The following is a 19,214-nucleotide window of genomic DNA, read 5'->3' on the forward strand; positions in this document are numbered from 1 at the left end:
CCAATGCTGGGGCAGGTTTTGTAGTATCCAAAGCCTGTGTGCCTGTAGTAGAGCCAGTATCCGATCCAACAGGAGCTGAAGCGTCACGTGGTGGCTCTAAGAATGCCGACATCAACATTGGAATACGCTGGGGACACTGCAGTATGTGGGCCGTTAACGGGTCCAGCAATGTATCCACTTCCGGTGGCGCAACCGATGGAATTGTTAGACAGAGCTCCAACATAAATTCTTGTCCGCAGAATACGCAACGGAGAACAGGCAGAACACAGTCAATCCAGACTGTTCCAAATGATAGGAACCAAGACTCGCTTAGCTCCTGAAGTCGAGGTGGGCCAAGATGGAGTACCATGCGATCACGGTAACGTCGCTCCAAGAGCGTCTAGTCCATTTCCTTGGTAACTGGGACATCCATTGCATAGCAGAAAAATTAAAATCAGTATTCCCACTACCAGTAGCAGGATTAGCGGAACCCCTCAAAAAATGCTGCATTCATCACGGTAGCTGGGGAACCTTTCAAATGAAAAGATAAGTTAGCTACTGAACCATTACAGGCCAGTGAAGCATAATTTCCTGACAAATGAGAGATCCACTCAAAGAATTCTCGCAGTCTGTACCGCTGAGAAACACTTCAGGGTCCCCATTCCTGCATCTAAATCTGCACGGTAATTCCCAAGATTGATGGATGAATTCCCTACTCATTGCTTCATACCTCCCTACCTGGTGGTGTTCTAGGCATAATGAAACTGGAAAGTTGTTCCTGGTAATGTGATATGGCCATGAATTAACCATTCTGTGGACGGCGACTCAGCCATGATAAAAGGTAATTTACCTAATTTTTTAATGCGCAGCATTGTATATTTCGCATCTCTTTGTCACCTTTTGTCCATAGAGTTGGTGGAATGTCAGCAAATTCAACTGGGAGGGGTGCATCCTGAGACAAACACTGTTTAGTACTCACATTCGGACCCATAGTAATATAGACACCTGCAGGAGAGCAATAAATAGTAGCATACAACTTTTTCAACAAATCCAAACCCATGAAATTCTCACCACAGTTTGATGTCAACAACAACAGAGATTCCACAGTGAAAGGACCAACAGTCAATGCAAGGGGGTATGAAATGGGGCTTACAACCGGTACACCTGAAAAATCTACCGAAACATTATTGTGTCCAGACAGAACCTCCCCGGGGACCATATGTTGAGAAACAGAACTCTTTGTCGCACCTGTGTCCACCAAAAATTCCTTAATCAAGCCTTGAAAATCTACTGTGACATAAGGACCACGCTGATCTACAGGTATCTGAACTGGTCCTTCGCTCTATCCCTGGCTGTTCTAGTTATAAGACAAACCTGTCACCTCATCCATTTCGTAATCATCATGATAATACTGTCCATCTTGAGGGTCATCAAAGTAATTATAGCCGGAGTGACCCTGTGATGCCATAGCATTCTGAGCTCTAACAGTTCCAGAACCTCTCCCACCAGAACCTCACCCTCTTGGTGATGCAACTTTCTGTAAAAGCACAGGGCACTGGCTATGCCAATGACCTTCCTTCTTAAAATATGTGCACTGATTTGGCCCTAGAGGTGTCATTGAAGGATTACTGCTGGTACGTGGAAGCTGTCTAGAAGGACCACCCCGTCCCCTACTATTTCCCCTAAACACTTGCTGCAACAACACCTTTGTTTTTAAATCCTTATGTTTCTTATCAGTCCTATCCTTTTCTTCCTATTAGGCCCGTCTGCTACACGCCAGAGATGTTGCTTAGCCTCCGGTCACAGCGGTCCAAGGATTGCACCCTGTTTAACCTTGATGGTGAGTCAGGAATTGTATTGTATTGTATTGTATTGTAGGCGGTTTTGTATAGCGCGCAGTTACCCTCGGGCATCCCAGCGCTTGATCAGTCATACCCTAACCAGGAACAAGAAGGCACATCAAAGAGGGAACAGATAGGTTTTCAACAGTTTCCGGAAGCGCAGGGTGCCTGTTTCTGAACGCAACTCGAGCGGGAGCGCATTCCAGAGGGTAGCGATATGCACTGCGAATCTTCTGCCACCAGTGCGGGCCTTACACACCCTGGGGACCTTGAGAAGGGATTTCTGGTCCGAACGCAGGGGTCTAGAAGCTTTATAGGGTACCACTAATTTAGATAGAATAGGGGGGCCTTTGCCCTGCAGGATTTTATGGGCAATACAGAGGGACTTAAACTTCACTCTCTCTCGTACTGGGAGCCAATGCAAAATCTTCAAGGCTGGTCTGGCTGACTGCCTCCTAGGAGCATTGGTTAGTACCCTGGCCGCGGCATTTTGCACTTGTTGGAGCTTGTTCAGCGTGGCTTCAGGGGCACCAAGGAAGATCGCATTACAGTAATCTAACCTAGATGTAATCAGCCCCTGAATAAGTAGCTTCCTGGAAGTAGGGGGGAGAAGGGGCAGGACCTTACGGGCAGAGCGAAGAAGCCCAAAACAGATCCCTGCCGTCTTCTTTGCCTGCGTCTTGAAGGTAAGGTCCTGCTCCAACCAGACTCCCAAGCTCTTAATCTCCTGTTTGGAGCAGGGGAGATCTCCCAGGCAGCTAGGCCAGCTGGACAGAGGGAGAGGGGGAGCCTTGTGCCCCAGAAGCATAATATCAGTTTTAGATCCGTTGAGTTTCAACGCTGAGTCGCACATCCAGGTGTATACATGAGACAGGCATTGATGCAAAACCTCCGGATTCTTCATCAATTGGGAGAGAGCCACCACCAATTGCGTGTCATCAGCATAGCTGACGATTTTTATCCCGAAAGGTGCAACCACATCCTCCAGGGGAGACATATACACATTAAATAAAGTGGGACTCAAGGAGGAGCCCTGTGGGACCCCACACTGGAGGGGGATAGGAGAAGACCGCGCACTACCTTCCCATACCTGATAAGTACGGCCATTTTTCAATGGGCACGAATGTTGGTAGAAGCAGTGGGAGCAAGGGCAGGACAGCTTCTCATGCTGAAATTGGTAATGGAGAGGGTTCCCGGCCGCATGCTGCTCCTTGCATTGGTGAGGAGCAAGTTCCGGCCTTAAAGCCTGAGCCTATTCTAGCAAACAGGCTCATGGGTATTCTTCTAAATGCACGCTCAGTCGTGAAACACAAATACGAACTTGAATTGTTCTTAAATACTCATAGCCCTGACATGGTCTTTCTTACCGAGACCTGGACGGGCACAGCCTCTGGTCCCGACTGGAACGTGGCCTTGCCATCAGGCTATGAACTACTGAGCCAAGATAGAACAGACAGTAGAGGCGGTGGTATAACCATTATTTATAAGGAAGCCCTGAAGGTTCAGGTTAAGGCAGTGGCGGACCTACACGCCGAAGCAATGCAATTCTGTATTAGGCTTCGAAACGTGACTGTTTTTCAAGGTCTGGTGGTCTATCGGCCGCCGGGCCCCAGAGCCGTTTTCCCATCGGCCCTTCTGTCCCACATGGAATCTTGTACTAATTCTGAATTTAATTCTATTCTTGGCGATTTTAACTACCACCTGGAGCTGGGCACTAATGTTGATACCGCCAGACTCCTAGACTGTATGGCAGCCTGAGGCCTGCATCAACTGGTCTCTGACCCTACACACAAAGGAGGCCACATCTTAAACGGACTGTTTTCCAGCCATCCTGATATCTCCTTTTGTAGGGTAGAGGCACTTCCCTGGACCGATCATAAAGCAGTATTCTTTGAGGTCAGGGTTAAACCGATGGGAGAGGGTGCTCCCCACAAACCTATCAAGGTCATGTTCAGGTGATGGAACAAGATAACTTGCATCGGCCTAACGGCCGCTCTCGATCGTTCCCCTCCAATTTTAGACAACAACAACGAGGTGGCAGCAACTCAGTTTAATGAATGGGTCCAGGGAGCGGTAAATTGTGTCGCTCCCGTACATGCCGCCACACTCAACAGGCGCCCGTCGGGTGAACCGTGGTATGGTCCGGAGCTTAAACGACTAAAAGTTGAATGCAGAAGGTACGAGCGTCTATGGAGAGTTGGCTATAGCAGGGTCAGCAAAGAAGCCTATAACGGTGCCTTGAATAAATATAAACAGGCCATTCTGACAACTATGAGAACATACTTCACTCAGAAAATCCAGGATGCGGGTAACTCTGCTAAATAACTTTTTTAATCCGTGTCTTTTTTGGCTAAACCCCAGCAGGGTAACCTGTTCAGTTCCGTCCAGGCCTTCTGTGATCAGTTAGCAGTCTTTTTCCACAACAAGGTGCAGACAATATACGATGATCTGGCCAATTCATCAACTCTAAAATCTTTATCAGGCAAGCAGCAGCCCCTGTGCGATGAGGAGAACTTGTTGTGTAGCCTCACTAATTTTGGCCCCCTATCGGAAGAGGTGGTAATAGATATTTTAAAATCTATCAAATCTGGATCAGTCTCTGATCCCTGCCCCCGCCCGATCATGCATTTGGCGGCGGAAAGGATCAGTTACACCCTCACGTCTTTGATCAATTAAGTTTTGGCCGCCGGGACCTACCCCACTGCCTGGAAGACTGCCAGTGTTCGGCCTATTCTTAACAAAGCCACGTTGGAGCCTGCAGAATTTAAAAACTATCGGCCAATCTCAGGCCAGCCATTGGTAGCAAAAGTTATTTAAAGAGCTATCAACACAACTTTAACTGAGTCCCTGGATAGTAACGGCCTGCTTGACCCGTCCCAACATGGCTTTCGCCCAAAACATTCCACTGAGTCTGCCCTTATTTCGTCAGCAGAGGGAATTCGGGCGGCAGTTGAATGGGGAGGGAGGGCAATCCTTGTCCTCCTTGATTTGTCAGCCGCCTTCGACACCGTCAACCATACGGTGTTGGTGCGGTGACTAAAGGAGGTAGGGATCAATGAGCGGGCTTTGGCCCTCCTTTCCTCGTTCCTGGATGACAGAAAACAGAGCCTGAACTGGGAGGGTTTACAATCGGGCATCTTCAACCTGCCCTGCGGCGTCCCACAAGGCTCAGCTCTGTCCCCTACCCTGTTTAATGTTTATGTTAGGCCGCTGGCTAGAGTAGTGAGGAAACACGGCTTCACCTTCGTGTCCTATGCTGACGATTCACAACTGGTGATATCAGTATCCGATAGACCGGAGCTAACAGCGGCAAGATTCCATGCTTGTCTGCAGGATGTTATGGAGTGGATGAACCTGGGCTTTCTAAAGATAAACACGGAGAAAACAGAAGTCATTGAATTTGGCAATGGTCCCCCATTATGGAGCGCTTTGTGGTGGGCACCAGAGGCTGGGGAGTGTCCTCTACCTGTTAGAAAAGTGAGGAATCTTGGGGTGATTTTCGACAATAAACTGAACATGTCAGCCCAGGTGAACAGTTTGACTTCAGCATGTTTTCTCTTGCTTAAAACTCTGCGTAAAATCTTCACCTTCATTCCCCAGGCACTGCAGAAGACGGTAATGGCCGCCCTCTTCATGTCAAGATTGGACTATTGTAATGCAATGTTCCTGGGCATTGATAAGCATCAGGTCAGTAAAATCCAGTCACTGCAGAACGCTGCCGTCCGTGTTATCTTAAATTTACCCAAGGGCCACCCTACCTCCAATGGAAGAAGGTCATTACATTGGCTTCCTGTTCAGCAGAGAATCGAGTTTAAGGTGCTCTGCTTGGTGCACAAGGCACGTTACGGTGGGGGTTTGGTGGATTGTCAGGACAGGTTCAGGCCTTACACCCTTTCCCGGGATCTACGATCGGCCAATCTTGGCCTTATATGTACCTCTAGACATAGACGGGCCAGATGGGGTGGTCGCTCATTTGCCAGCTGTGCAATTCAATTATGGAACAAATTACCAGTGGCCTTGCGACTTCAACAGAATCTTCCCTCTTTCAGGAAAGCCCTGAAGTTCCGGCTGTTCAATCTCCACTAGCTATCAGCCCTCCACTCCGTCAACGCTCACACACTCCAGTGCCAAGACGCCTTATGGCATTCGAGCACTTAATAAGCTTCTTTATACTTATACTTATACTTATGTAGGTGTTCATAATACTGAAAAAATCAAAAAAGGGGGGAGAATTGACCACTTGTCCAGTGTACCAGAGTCAAATTCGTTATTGATCCGTCTAAAAAAAAAACCTCATTCACGTACACAAGATTCGGGCGGTATATCTTGATTCTCCGCCTTTCCGTAGCGTGACAGCATCATCATACATAGGGTTTACTTTGAGAATATGCTGACCTCCACCTGGAGGAAGACCAACTGGTATTGCAGTAGTGTCCAGAGATGAAAAAGGGAGGTAAGAAAGGTGCCCTTGTGAAGTGAGTTAAAATTCCCTACGCCACCATGTGTACTTTAATGGATTTGGTGGTGTGGAAAGGTAAAAACAGAGTGGTGCATGCGTAGATTAAGTTACCAATCTACCGCACTGTTTTTGGTCGACATGTTTCAGCCTTGTTGTCCATCAGGATCTAGAGGCTTTCTTCAGGACCGGTAGGGGTGTAGTAGCACATTGTGGCGTCTACTAGAAGTGGTTAACTTACCACTCGTGTTATGTGGAGTCAAGTCAATAGTACCTGTAACTGAAATAAAAGAAAGGTTGCAGTTGTATACTTTCTTTAAAACAATAAGCCCAAAATGGTGATGCTTAGTAAAGGTCCTTGCATCTTGCTGCAACATTGGGTACAAACATATTAACACTGTGAGGAATCAATGGGGAAATAAGCACGTTAAGTTAGCTGGAGAACGAATGAGGCACTATAACTAGTCAGATTGGGGTTCTGGGCACCGAGGTGGGTTTTTGGTACACCACTACACATCGAGGTCCTGGATTCCTGTGCATAGTTCTGTGCATGTGCAGAATCCCTGTAACAAAACATGTCGACCACCAACAGTGCGGTAGATTGGTAACTTGATCTACGTACGTACCACTCTGTTTTTACCTTCCCACAACACCAAATCCATTAAAGTACACCTGGTGGCGTAGGGAATTTTAACTCACTTCACAAGGGCACCTTACTTACCTCTCTTTTTCATCTCTGGACACTACTGCAATACCAGTTGGTCTTCCTCCAGGTGGAGGTCAGCATATTCTCAAACTAAAACCTATGATGATGCTGTCACACTACGGAAAGGCGGAGAATCAAGATATACTGGCCGAATCTTGCGTACGTGAATGAGGGTTTTTTAAGACAGATCAATAATGAATTTGACCCTGGTACACAGGACAAGTGGTCCATTCTCCCCCCTTTTTTGATTTTTTTGTAATGACGTATGGAAGCCGAATGGACCATAGCTTCTCCTTCCCTCCACCCTGATTAAACCGTTCATAATACTAAGCCATATTAAAAATAACAGAGGGGGAAGACGTGGACCAAGTACTCTCAGATGCCTGTAAATGAGTTGTAATTTCAGGAAGAAGGTTAGAAACAAACCTGTCAGCAAACAATCCCTCAATAGACATATCCTGCCCACTATAGTACAAAAACGTATCTTCAAACCGGGGAAAGAAATCAGACACACTCTTATCCTTCTTCTGTTGACAAGCTGTCACTTTGTCCCAGCTTAACTTCTTAGGTGGAATAAGTGAATGCATATATGTAATAATACGACCTGGCAAAGAATGTATGTCAGCCCGGGGTTTATCACCTGCCTTCCTTTTTCTGATCCCATTCACTAATCACATCAAATGTACCGCCCAACTCTGTAACATGATCTTGAGTATGAACCTGTCTCCAAACATCAACTAGAACGAGAAGACCAAAAAACATTGCAATATCAGCAAGAGTCATTACAGTAGAAGAGGCAGCCTCTGCTAATTCCTTATAATAAGCTGTGGGGGGTTTCCTAGGATCGGGCAAATTAGCCTTAAGGGCTGAAACCTCACTCCTTTGCCACGTAGTATAGATCCATTGCTCCTGGAAATGAGCAGCTACAGCTTCTCTAGTGACATTACCATGCTGATGTGTTAACTCAGGTATTTCAGGATGATATATTGGATGAACCTCACGCATAGGGAACTGGGTAATTTAAGTGGGACTCCTTTCAAACAACCGAACTCTATAGGACACTATAGTATTAATATTGGCAAGCACCTGTCCTGGGGCTAAATCAGCAATGTAAAAACGATGTTTATTATCAAATAACACTTGTGGAGCCTTATTTTTAATATGTATTAATGAATGCAGCAGACATATGTTGGAGAACATGCTGCTGTAGAAAAGGCTCAAAGACATGCATAACTTGTCAAATACCCTCAATGCTATAAACCTGATTAGTAAACCACTACATAGTCTGCCTTGTCAAAACATCTTTCTCATTTGGTCCCACATCAGAGCGTACCAATGGGCCCATTCGCTCCCTGAATTTCACCCAATCTCTCTCCTCAAACCCTCGTACGGGCGTCTCAGCCATCAAAAGTGTCGGGGTATGAAAAACCATAGAAGAAGAAGCAACTGAGATAACAGGCACATTCGTCACTAAGCTTGCACCGGAGGAGAAAGAACGGAAGAAACAGCAGTTGCAACAGTAGAGGTACTAGGGCTCAAAGTTATCAAAGTTGGTGAGGACAAAGAAGGAGCATGAGGTGCCTTAGCCAAAGCCGTCAAAACAGCAGCCGTAGATACGGGAACAGCCGCTGCAGACACAACAGGCTGCCGTGACTGTACGGGAACGGTGGGATATATCCTCTGCGGTGCATAAGGAGAAGGGGGTCGAGTATCTAACAACTCCTTTACAAAAGTATCGTCTTCTACTTTGGCCAAATAAGACTTATCAATATGCAACCCAAATCTCCTATCTTCACATTCAATTCCAGACTCTTGTTTTTCTCTATCATATGCCACTGCTTTCTGCGTTAATTTTGGTATTTTCCCCTTCCGTGCATCTCTTTCCATCTTTAACCGCCTCTGTCTAGCCTCCTCCTGCCAAATTCAAAGAGAATCAAACATCGAATACCTACTTCGTCTTTTAAACAACTGTTCCTGCAAAAACCCAATCTTTTGTTCATCAAAAGTGCCCGTAAACGGCCACTGCAACTCAACATTGTTCCTCATATATTTGTGCCACAATGTACTAAACATAATAGGTCCAAGTCCATGTTTCACATACATATCATAATTAGGGTTGCCTTCTGGAGGCTTCAATTGAGCATCTGCAGAACAACAACGACAACACAAATTCAAAATTTTGCTGACGCCATGCATTTCAAAATGTTTACCCGGCATAGTAGTTGCAATTACTTTTTAGCAAAACAGTCCTGAGACCGTCCTAAATGCAAACCACAATGGTACCATATCCACAGTGAACCAAAACAAACTCACACAGTTGACATAACTTGTGCTAGTGATTCCCATCCTATGGGGTCTGTGAGAACCTCTGGCTGTAACCACCAATATCTGCTGGTCCGTCTTAGCCCTCCCTGACTCCATTCACAACTGACTGTGGAGCGGATGGATAGAAACCGTCCCGAGTGTGTTTCTACCACCCTGCCTTGCACAATACGACCTGAACCCAATATTCTATGTATTCTACTGTATTTATTGTGTGTTGCGGAGTGGCATGTGTACCTTCTCTGTGTTGGTAAATTCTGCCTCCATATGTCCGTAAATCCCAGGTTGGTCATTACACTCTGCAACTTGGCCATCATAAGTGGTTTGGTATTGTGCTTTGGGGGCGGCCTGTCTAAATCCCCATCCAGGATACAATTGAAGTCCCCCATTCAGAAAACTGGGGTTTCAGTGTCCTGAATCAGTAAGTCTTGTATTGTCTGGAAGAGTGTCGGGTCATCATTATTAGGTGCATAATTTTTAATGAGGGTAATTGGTTTACATTTGAGGGACCCTGCAATAGGACATATCTTCCTGTTATGTCTGCTTCTGTGTAAGTCATTGAGAATGGGACCCCAGGTGCTACCCATATCAATGTTCCTCTCGTGTAGGTGTAGTATGAGAAGTGATACAGTTGGTCACGCCATATCTTCTTGTGGTGCTCAGCTCCTGCGTCATCGAAGTGAGTTTCCTGCAGAAGTGCAATGTTTATGCTGTGTCGTCTAAGAAATGACAGCACTCTGTAACACTTTTTGTAGGTGCCCAGGCCCAGATCCAGGTTAACAGTTTGTAGGTGCTACCCGTGATCTACTGTTGACTGCTATGTCATGTACTCCTTCCCTGGGAAAATGGTCATGTGTCTTGCCTGCCCTATAACAACATTCACAACTCGATAGCCATAACATTGGCCTTAAACAATCCCCACACACGCAGATACGAATAGCCTAACATGTGGTCTATTTGCGTCCACCCACTCCGTGTGCCAGGATATGCACATCGACTCGGACCATCCAACAGGGGCGGAGTACAGAGGTCCCCAACAAGGGATAAAGAGAGAGAGAAAGAAAGAAACAATGCTCCCCCAGTTATGGGCTCCCGGCCCATCCCATGGTTGCAGTTACTGTTCCTCTTATCTCAGTGTGTAGGGTCTGCCTCACATTTTTGTGGCCCAAATACAGGATGCTTATTCAAACCTCCCTCCTAGGTACACTTTAATGCCAGCGGTGTCCCATGCCTGCTTCTCAGCAATCTATCAACATCAGGGTTACAGTTGGTCAAAGATCTTATGTTCATTTCAATATCGGAGGGCTGGAGCCTACCCCGCATTTTTGTCCCCAAAGAGGAAGCAGGTGGAAGTCAGGTGGACCCTGTCTGTGGGCGGGGCTGCCTTCCTGAGGAATGGAGCCAATCCGACGGAGACTTCCCTCCGTATGAGGACGGCCCTCCAGAAATCGGAAGACAAGCAGAGGTTGCCTGGTTGTGAGCGGGGCCCGGTGGTAGGCAGGGCCGGCGCATCGCGGGTGCCTCAAACCAAGATTGCCGAGGCATTTCTGTGACTTCCCACCTTCCCCAGCCTGGTAGAGGGAGAGGCGGGTCACCAAAAGTATCCGGTCCCAGCGAGGAGACTGGAAGAGGCTAGAAGAGGTCCTGGTGAGCGGGGCCTGCAAGGCACCCTGTTGGTGCCCGATTTCTGCCACAGCTTCGCCGTCGGATCGCGGGCAGCTGCAACATGGAGGCATTTCCTTTCTAGGGAAAGACAAGGTTGAGGGGCACCCTCATCCCCCCCCCCCCCCACTGTGTTACGGGCCTGTTGGGGCAATTCCTCTGCTGCATTGGCAGCAAGAGGGCCAGTTGGAGGGCCTCATGATAGTAGAACCATGACTTTTGGAACAGAGGGCATTGCAGGGACACCCCAAGATGGGCCCCCGAGGACAAGGCCAGACAGCCTGTAGATCACCTCCATGTTTTGGTTGGGCGTAAGGCCCTGAGGTAATGTGTGCACCGTATTAATATTACTGTGGTGCACTGGTGATTTAGGATGTCTGTCTAATATGATTTATACATAATGTGTTTATGCTAAGTGCCTCTTGCCACTAGTTACTGGTGGTTTTTATCTTCAATACTTGTCTGTTCTAATGGTGATGACAGTGGCCCGATTGGCCCTGTAATGTATAAACCCCCTGTAAAGTAATGCCTAGTGGAAGGTGTCACATTGTACATATGTGATTATGTTCTAATGTGTTTTATGAGTAATACAAAGGCTATTTTTATTATAACCTTGTGTGGAGTTTCTTCCGTGGTGTGCCTAGTGTGTCGCTGCTGTGTATGTGTGTGATGTGCAAACACTTTACACATTCCCCCTGGGATAAGCCTGTTTGCTCATGCCAAGCTACCAAGGTGGTGAGCAGGGGTTATCTTCAGCGTGTAACTCCCTAGCCCTGACTAGAGTGGTGGTTTCTGCCTGGCTTAGGTGCATGACCTAGCCAACCAGAAATCCCATTTCTAACAATTAGCATAACAGTAGACCAATATACTTGTTGTATTAACATCATTTTAATAAAGTGGGTTATTAGTTGCGAAGGATGGGAGGAGTGACGGTGGCTCCTGGAAAGCAGTAGTGGGGCAGGGAAGGGGAGGAAGTAGGGGGAGAAAAATAATTTTTTTAAAACACTTACCTGCCAACCGGCCGGTTGGCCGGCCAACACCTCTCTCCCGTCCTCTCCGTCCTCTTCCTGGATTCTGTTCAAGCAGGATGCAGGATAGGCTCTCCTGAGCCAATCACAATGCTGCAATGCAGCTTTGTGATTGGTCTGAACGCCGTGGTTCGTCTCTCATATAAGGAATGGAATCCTGGGCAAGTTCTCCACACAGGCTATAATGCAGCGTGGGTGGAGAACATGAACAGTGTGCATGAATGTTTGGCCAGCCCCAAATAGCTGGCTAAACATTCATGCGCACTTAGGAGGGTGCCACCACTCCTCCCCCCTGCGCAGTCTAGCCCTGCCCAATAAAACTACCTCAGCACAGAAAAATAAAATGGTAATAACATCACCCTATTATCGTTTTATTTTTCCTTTTTCGCCGTCCTGGAAGGCAGTGAGGCGATACTCCTCCACGTTAGTGGATGGGAGTCCTTCGCAAGTACTAAGGGCCTAATTTAGATGTCGGCAGACGGCTACTCAGTGACAACGTGACGGGTATCCCGTCAGCCAAAATATAACTCCCATTATATCATATGGGATTTGTATTTGAGATCAAAATCAGACCCTAGGTCTGCAACCTTCCATTTACTGTGAACCAAGTGCGCCGTTGTAGCAATTGAATTTCTCAGGGTAGCAAAGCAGAGCACTCCAAGGCCTACGCAGGGCAGATGGTGTGAACTAGTACCCCAGTTTGCTGGTACACAACAAACAACAGACAGGAAGTCATTGTCCAGTCAGTGCTCTTACTTATAAAAAAAGAAAGCTACTTTATTGTGCACACACTACGGAACACTATGCGCTAGTTCACAAAAAAGATACAAGTAGCTACATAGAAATACCTATGGCTATACCTATGGTGACAGTTCACACCAGTAGTGAGCCTTTAACCCTGCAACGACAATTTCTCCCCCCAACACCTATACTAGAAGCAAAACACTTGGGTGTAGTTTTATATAGACAGGCCTACTGGCTTGGTCATGGTGTCATCACATTACTAAAAGCAGAAATATGTCACACAAAACTAATGCCACACTATTAAAATTACTATTGATGGTAGAATCTTACAACATTATTCGTTAAGGCCTATTATGACTCACTGTTATCTTTGTAATTGTCAATAAAACATTTCAGTGACCCTCATCATTATAAGCCTGTTAATAAAGCCTTTTTATGATCTTGATTAGTCAGTTTTGTTATTGTCAATAAAGCTGTACCAATTCAATTTAAAGTGCACTTGAGCCATTCTTCTACTTTTAATATGTTTCTCTGCAGCTTTAGGACCAATCAAAAGGGGACCCTGCACTCCAGAACCTCTGAAAAGAAGCTCCAACTCCATTCTTGAAAGTGAAAGAAACCTCTCCAGGGGTCACTCAACCCCCTGGGAGACACATAAGACTGTGAAAACCTTCCTGGGGGTGGGGGCTGCTGCACTTCCTGCAGAGTCCACAATGCCGTTGGTAGTGCCCCTGCCCACTCTTGGGGCACCACCAAGAACTAATAGGCCATTTTCCACTCTAAAAATACTTTCAATCTTGTGTGATTCTTATATGTAGCATTGCTCAGCAACTCTTCATTTTTCTGGGGTGGGGCTGGTGGAGTTGATTACTGAGCCTGAGTACCCCCACACTAACTTCCCTGAGGACCCTGAGGCTGCTCATCCTCTGTGCCTTTAAGAGTCAAGTGCAAGCCAGGTTTGCAGAGCCATAGTAGGAAAAGCCCCAGGACAGCACTGGTAAACGAGCTCAACCCTCACTGTTGGGCAGAGTAGCCCCTCGCTGTCCTGTGGCCTCCTAAACGTGGTGAGGACTACACTGCTAATGCCCACTCACATTAAAAGGCCTACACCATGTCAGCATCAATCCTTGAATGGCCCCTTCCATGACAGGCTACTTGTGCGCAGATACTGGGTTGATCTAGATGATAGTTTAACACACTCAGGCATGCATACGTGTGCACATGTGTGCTCACCTGTTCACATGTTCATGTGCAACCAGCCGAGAGCCTGTCACTCAAGTAATGCAGTAGCAGACCTTATTTTAAAAGGTAGACACTGGCGGTTAGCACTCTGAATATTTTATAATAGAGTTTACAATGAAACTCAATTGATGAGACTCACTCACAGTAAAAGTCCAAAACTGAGTGCTGTAAAAGCAAAACAATCCAGGGGATTCAATGGGTGGATTGCATTTGCTACAGTCATGTTGACTCGTATTACAGTGCTTTGTCACCTCTCTGTCGTAGGCATGAGAATAGATTATAGAGTTGGATAGACAGCAAGGTATGCCTGTTTTTATGGTGGAGACCTTGTTTCTCAGTGTCTCTAATTCTGGGAGTTGTGGTCTTTGACTCCATATGTCCAGTTATACCTGATTAAATTAAATACTATCATGTGGAAACCTATGAATAGAAACAGAGTCCATGATGACAAACGAGTGACGTGGGTACCTTTCTAGTGACAGTCCTGTCATAGTGACTCTGCAAAATCATTGCTTTTTCTTTGACATTAAAGCCAATTTGTTTGTGGTAATGTGAGGTGTAAACTCTGTAGTCACATAGGCGCCATGACATGTGGTGATGCCATTATTCCATTGCTGTTGGAATGCTGCTGTCTCTTAGGCGCGTGGGTTGTGGGTGGATAGTGGGCACAGCAATGCTTTACTAACTAATCGCATTACACAGTATTTGCACATTGATGGTGTATTGCATTTTACGATTGTGCAATATCTGTTCAGTCTCCCGTGGTGGTATCGCTGCAAAATTGTTACACTACAGTGCCCCATCATGTTAGGGAAGCCCTGAATTGCATACAACTGTGCTTTTGCACTCTGTGGGGATCTGTGAAGATACAAACCTTTGCAGCACTAATCTCAGTATTACTGTCTGGACCTGTTTGAGGATTTGACCAAAGGTGGACTGACCATCACATGCATGTAGAATGCCAACTGGTGCATTACATCTACCTGTAGCCAGAAAATGGAGCACTGCCAATATCTTCATGAAGGGGAAACAGAGGTGCATGTGCCTATTTTACCTATGTTAGGCTGAATCTTAATCAACTGTTGGTTGTTAACAGGGGCAGGATGCTCTCAATGTCCAAATGATGTGATAAGGATGGATTTTGGAGTCAAGTTCAGGGGCTGAAAGGTTCTCATTCGGAGAGGCATATTTACAACGAAGTGGTGGGACGCAGTAATAGCCTCTTCGGCTTAACGCCAACTTCTGAAACACAGGGCTATACTGTATTTACAAGAATACAGTGCAGGCTTGAGTTTCCCCTGCGCTGGCGCTAATTTAGCTGCCTAGCGCCAACGCAGACACCATTGCACAGTAGTGTAAGGGTGCCTTCCTTGAGGGGAATGATTGTTCATGTGCAGGAAGGTGTCCCTTCCTGCACAAAACACAATGTGAAATGGCATTTTGAAACTTCTATGTCTGCTGCTTAATGCAGGACACACAGAAATTGCAAAACTTCATTTTTTTAAAAAATGATTGTTTATGTCAAGGAAAGGACACCTTCCTGCACATGAACAATTACTGGCGTTTTGCTTTTTCTATGCGTGCTGCACACATGAAAATATCAAAAACGAGGAGAAATTAAACATTTTTGCTCGTTACGCCGAAATAAGACCAGGTTATCCATGATCTTAATTTTGACGCTGCCCCATATTTACGCCATGCTTGTAAATATGGGCAGCGTTAAATTTAATGGATGTTGCGGTGGAACGTCCACCACAACACACATTGCCCACCCCTTTCCCGCTAAGTAGAGTGTCAAAGGGTGAGTGCCTTATTAACAAGGCAGGTTTAAGGCACATTAAGTGGCTTAACGCTGCCTTGTAAATGAGGCGAAGCCCATATCTCCACAGGAACGTCACTAAAAGTGACGTTACTGTGGCAATAGGGGCTTGTAAATATGCCTAGGAGTCTGGCGTGAGTCCTGTGCAATGTCCCACACAGCATGATTCCCTGGTTGAGTACTCCCTCCATGGTGTTGGTTGAAAGTGTGAGGAAGGTAGCGTTTGGTCCCTCTTTTAGATTCTGGTATTCGTCTGCACATGGGTGTAATTTCCAAATTGCCTTTTTAGGAGACACTTTATTAGATACTCAATGTTAGAGTAATCCTGAACACATCTCCTTTGAGTTTTACATTTGTCCCCATTGTTTGTATTTCGAATGTGCCATTTGGCCTTTATTTTGATTCGGCTGTGTATTTTGTGCGTATGTCCCCTACCTGGCATGATTCACCATCTGCTAAGAGAAAGTGGATTTTTCATTGGGATTTCCATCTGGTGTTCAGCTTCGTCTCAAACTTGTAGCAACGCTTTTTTGGTTGATAAAGTGAGTATCTATCTGTGTGTTGGGTAATAATACGCATCTGTTATTCAGCGCCAATATGCCCTAGGGGGTGAACGTGCCCTTTACAAAAATACATATAATGTGTTTTTCGAAGTGCAGTAGCGGCCTCCATCACGACTCCTGCGCAGACGTCTGTGTAATTATCCTTATGTGTGCCAATAAATCCAATACAAGCAGCTTTGTGTAAAACAGGGTTGCCATAATCTAAATTCTGAGTGGTATTTCTTCAGAAGATCTTATCAGACTCCACTCCAGCTTCGCAATAACACAGGATTAGGTTACTTTTGTTATGTAGTTCATCATATTATGATTGAATGCCAGGCTTTGTTCTCGGATGTCAAGTATTACTGTAATCCAGTGCACATAAACATCTCGCTGAATCAGATATCAGAACCCACTCTTCTAATCAGCTCTTCTCCCAACAAGCACCCGAACTGTGTCAAAATAAATTAACCAGTCACGAAGATGCACCTACCTTTTTGCCAAAGAGGCAAAACGTGCATGTGAGAAATTCATTGGGTTGTCGGTTGAGGAATTTGAGATCCTGCTCGAGCAAATGCCACAATCTCTGTCGAGGTGAATCACAAAAAAATCACTAAATTAACCCGTACTTAACCCTCGGGTAGCTTGGCACAAATGAAGTCATCTTAATTTAGATGCAATGTGTGAAGTATTTTTGCAGCACACAAACATTCATACAGTGAAAACACGACACAAGGAAGGTCCCACACTAATTTTGAAAAATAGAGTACATTTTAATAAAATATTTGACACCAACATAACAAAAATCAAATCAGTAGAACCAGAGTTATGAATTTGTAAAGGTTTAGGTAAAAATAATGCTTAAAAGCTCAAAGTGACAACTGTGATTATCTGTTCGCACTGGACCGGGACAAAGTCACAGGTTTAGTACAATCATGATGGAGTGCAGACCAGATACAGGGACCAGGTTAAGCCCACTGAAAAATGTACCTTATGTCCTTGATGCAGGGTTTTGCACCGTGCAGCGGTCGCTCCGAGCAGCGATGCAGGATACTGAATTGCACAGCATTGGCTCCGATGAGTGATGCCGGGATTTGCATCAAGTTCCTTCATTGTGTGCCAATGAGAAGCTGCGAGGGCTGTGCTGCATGGTCTGCTTCGAGTTGTGTTGTGCTGCGCCAGTTCTGATGAGGAGCTGTGAGGGCTGTGCAGAGTTGCGTCATGCTGTGTTGGTTTTTTGAATGGGGCCACAGCTAGACTGACAGGACACCTTTATTCCCTCTTCCAAGGGTCCAGGACTGGGGAGGCACGCCTTGGGGGTTAGGACTTACAGCAGACAGAGAGCAATTGCCCAGGCTCTGAGGCTCTGATGGTAAAGCCAGCCAAATTGCCCTTGGAGTCACTCTTGTTTGGACCTGGATTTAAGGTGCAGGCCCTGTCTTTTTTACTCAGGCAGAAGAGCAGTCCTTCTTCTGAGTCTTCCACAGGTGCAGAAGTGATTTGAAGAGTGGGTTTGAGGGTCCTATTTTTATACCAGGTGGCTCCTTTGCAGTAGGATAAGTTTCTAGAGGTTCCTCTTTCAAGAGTGCTTGGAATTTCCTGTCTCCCTGCCTTAGCTTCAGTCTGTCTGCAGGCATCAAATTCTAGTTGGAAGATCTGTGTGTGAAGGCAAGGCACACCCTACTGACTTGCAAAGTGCGGAAGTGCCCAGCTCTGCCCCACATCTTGCCAGTGATGGCCCAGTCAGCGATACCTAATCTCTTGATTGTGTGCTCTGTGGGAGGAATATACAAAAGCCAACTGCCAACTAAACCTAGTCATGTGACCCAGGAACAGGGTTGAGGCACCAAATAGTTATGACAGAAAAATGTAAGCTTTCTAAAAGTGTCATTTTGAAAAATTGCGACTTAAACCCTGACTTTGCAATTAAAGAGGCTATTAAAATACAATTTCCCAGACATCAAACATGACTTTCCTACCTTCTTCCAATCACAGGTTAGCACTTAGTCTATGTTATATGGTAACCCAATGTTATCTAATGGGGGAGGAAGGCCTCACAGTAGTGAAAGGCAAATTTACTAGTTTTTCATTACCAGTACATGTTCAACTTTTTTAATGCAATGCACCCTACCCTATGGCTATTTAGAGCCTACCTTAGATGTGGCTTGAATATAATGAAAAAGGTGTTTAAGACTTGTCAAATTTGTATTTTGCCCAGTCGAATTAGGAGTTTAAATCTGCTAACAGGTTGCAATGGCAGGCCTGGGCAAGTTTTAAAGAGATACTTAAGTGGGTGGCACAATAAGTGCTGCAGACACACTGTTAGCATTTAATAGACCACCCCTGGGTATATGTTATAGCAGTTTACTAGGGACTTATCAGAAAATGAAATATGCCAATTGGATGCAAGCCAATTTTACCATGTTTTAGGGAGTGGGCACGAGCACTTTAGCCCTGGCCTAGCAGGGCTAAAGTGTGCAGAGTCCGAAAAGCCAACAAAAAACGAATTTATAAAATAGGAGGGTGAAGGCAAAATTTTGTTGAATACCCTACAGAAAGGGACAAGTCCAGCAGTTGGGACTTACAATTTCTTTTCATGAATGTTTGTATGGGAAACCTGGGAAATTTGTGATTTTTTAAACCCTGTGACAGTAGTACTTTCTAGTCTAACAAAAGAGCACATTGTATTGTTGCCATTCTTGCATTAGTGTGAACAGTGTCATTTCCACTTGTGGTAAACCATTGTGACAACAACATGATTCTGTGAAGAATGTCTTGAAAGGTTTTGTTCAGAGCTTTGTAAAGTAGACTAAATTAGGTCGTTTTTAAACATTAAAAAAGGAAACCATTGAATGACTACCTTTGCAAGTCAC

Source organism: Triturus cristatus, chromosome 4_1 (assembly GCF_964204655.1).
Source record: "Triturus cristatus chromosome 4_1, aTriCri1.1, whole genome shotgun sequence".
Lineage (NCBI taxonomy): Eukaryota > Metazoa > Chordata > Amphibia > Caudata > Salamandridae > Triturus > Triturus cristatus.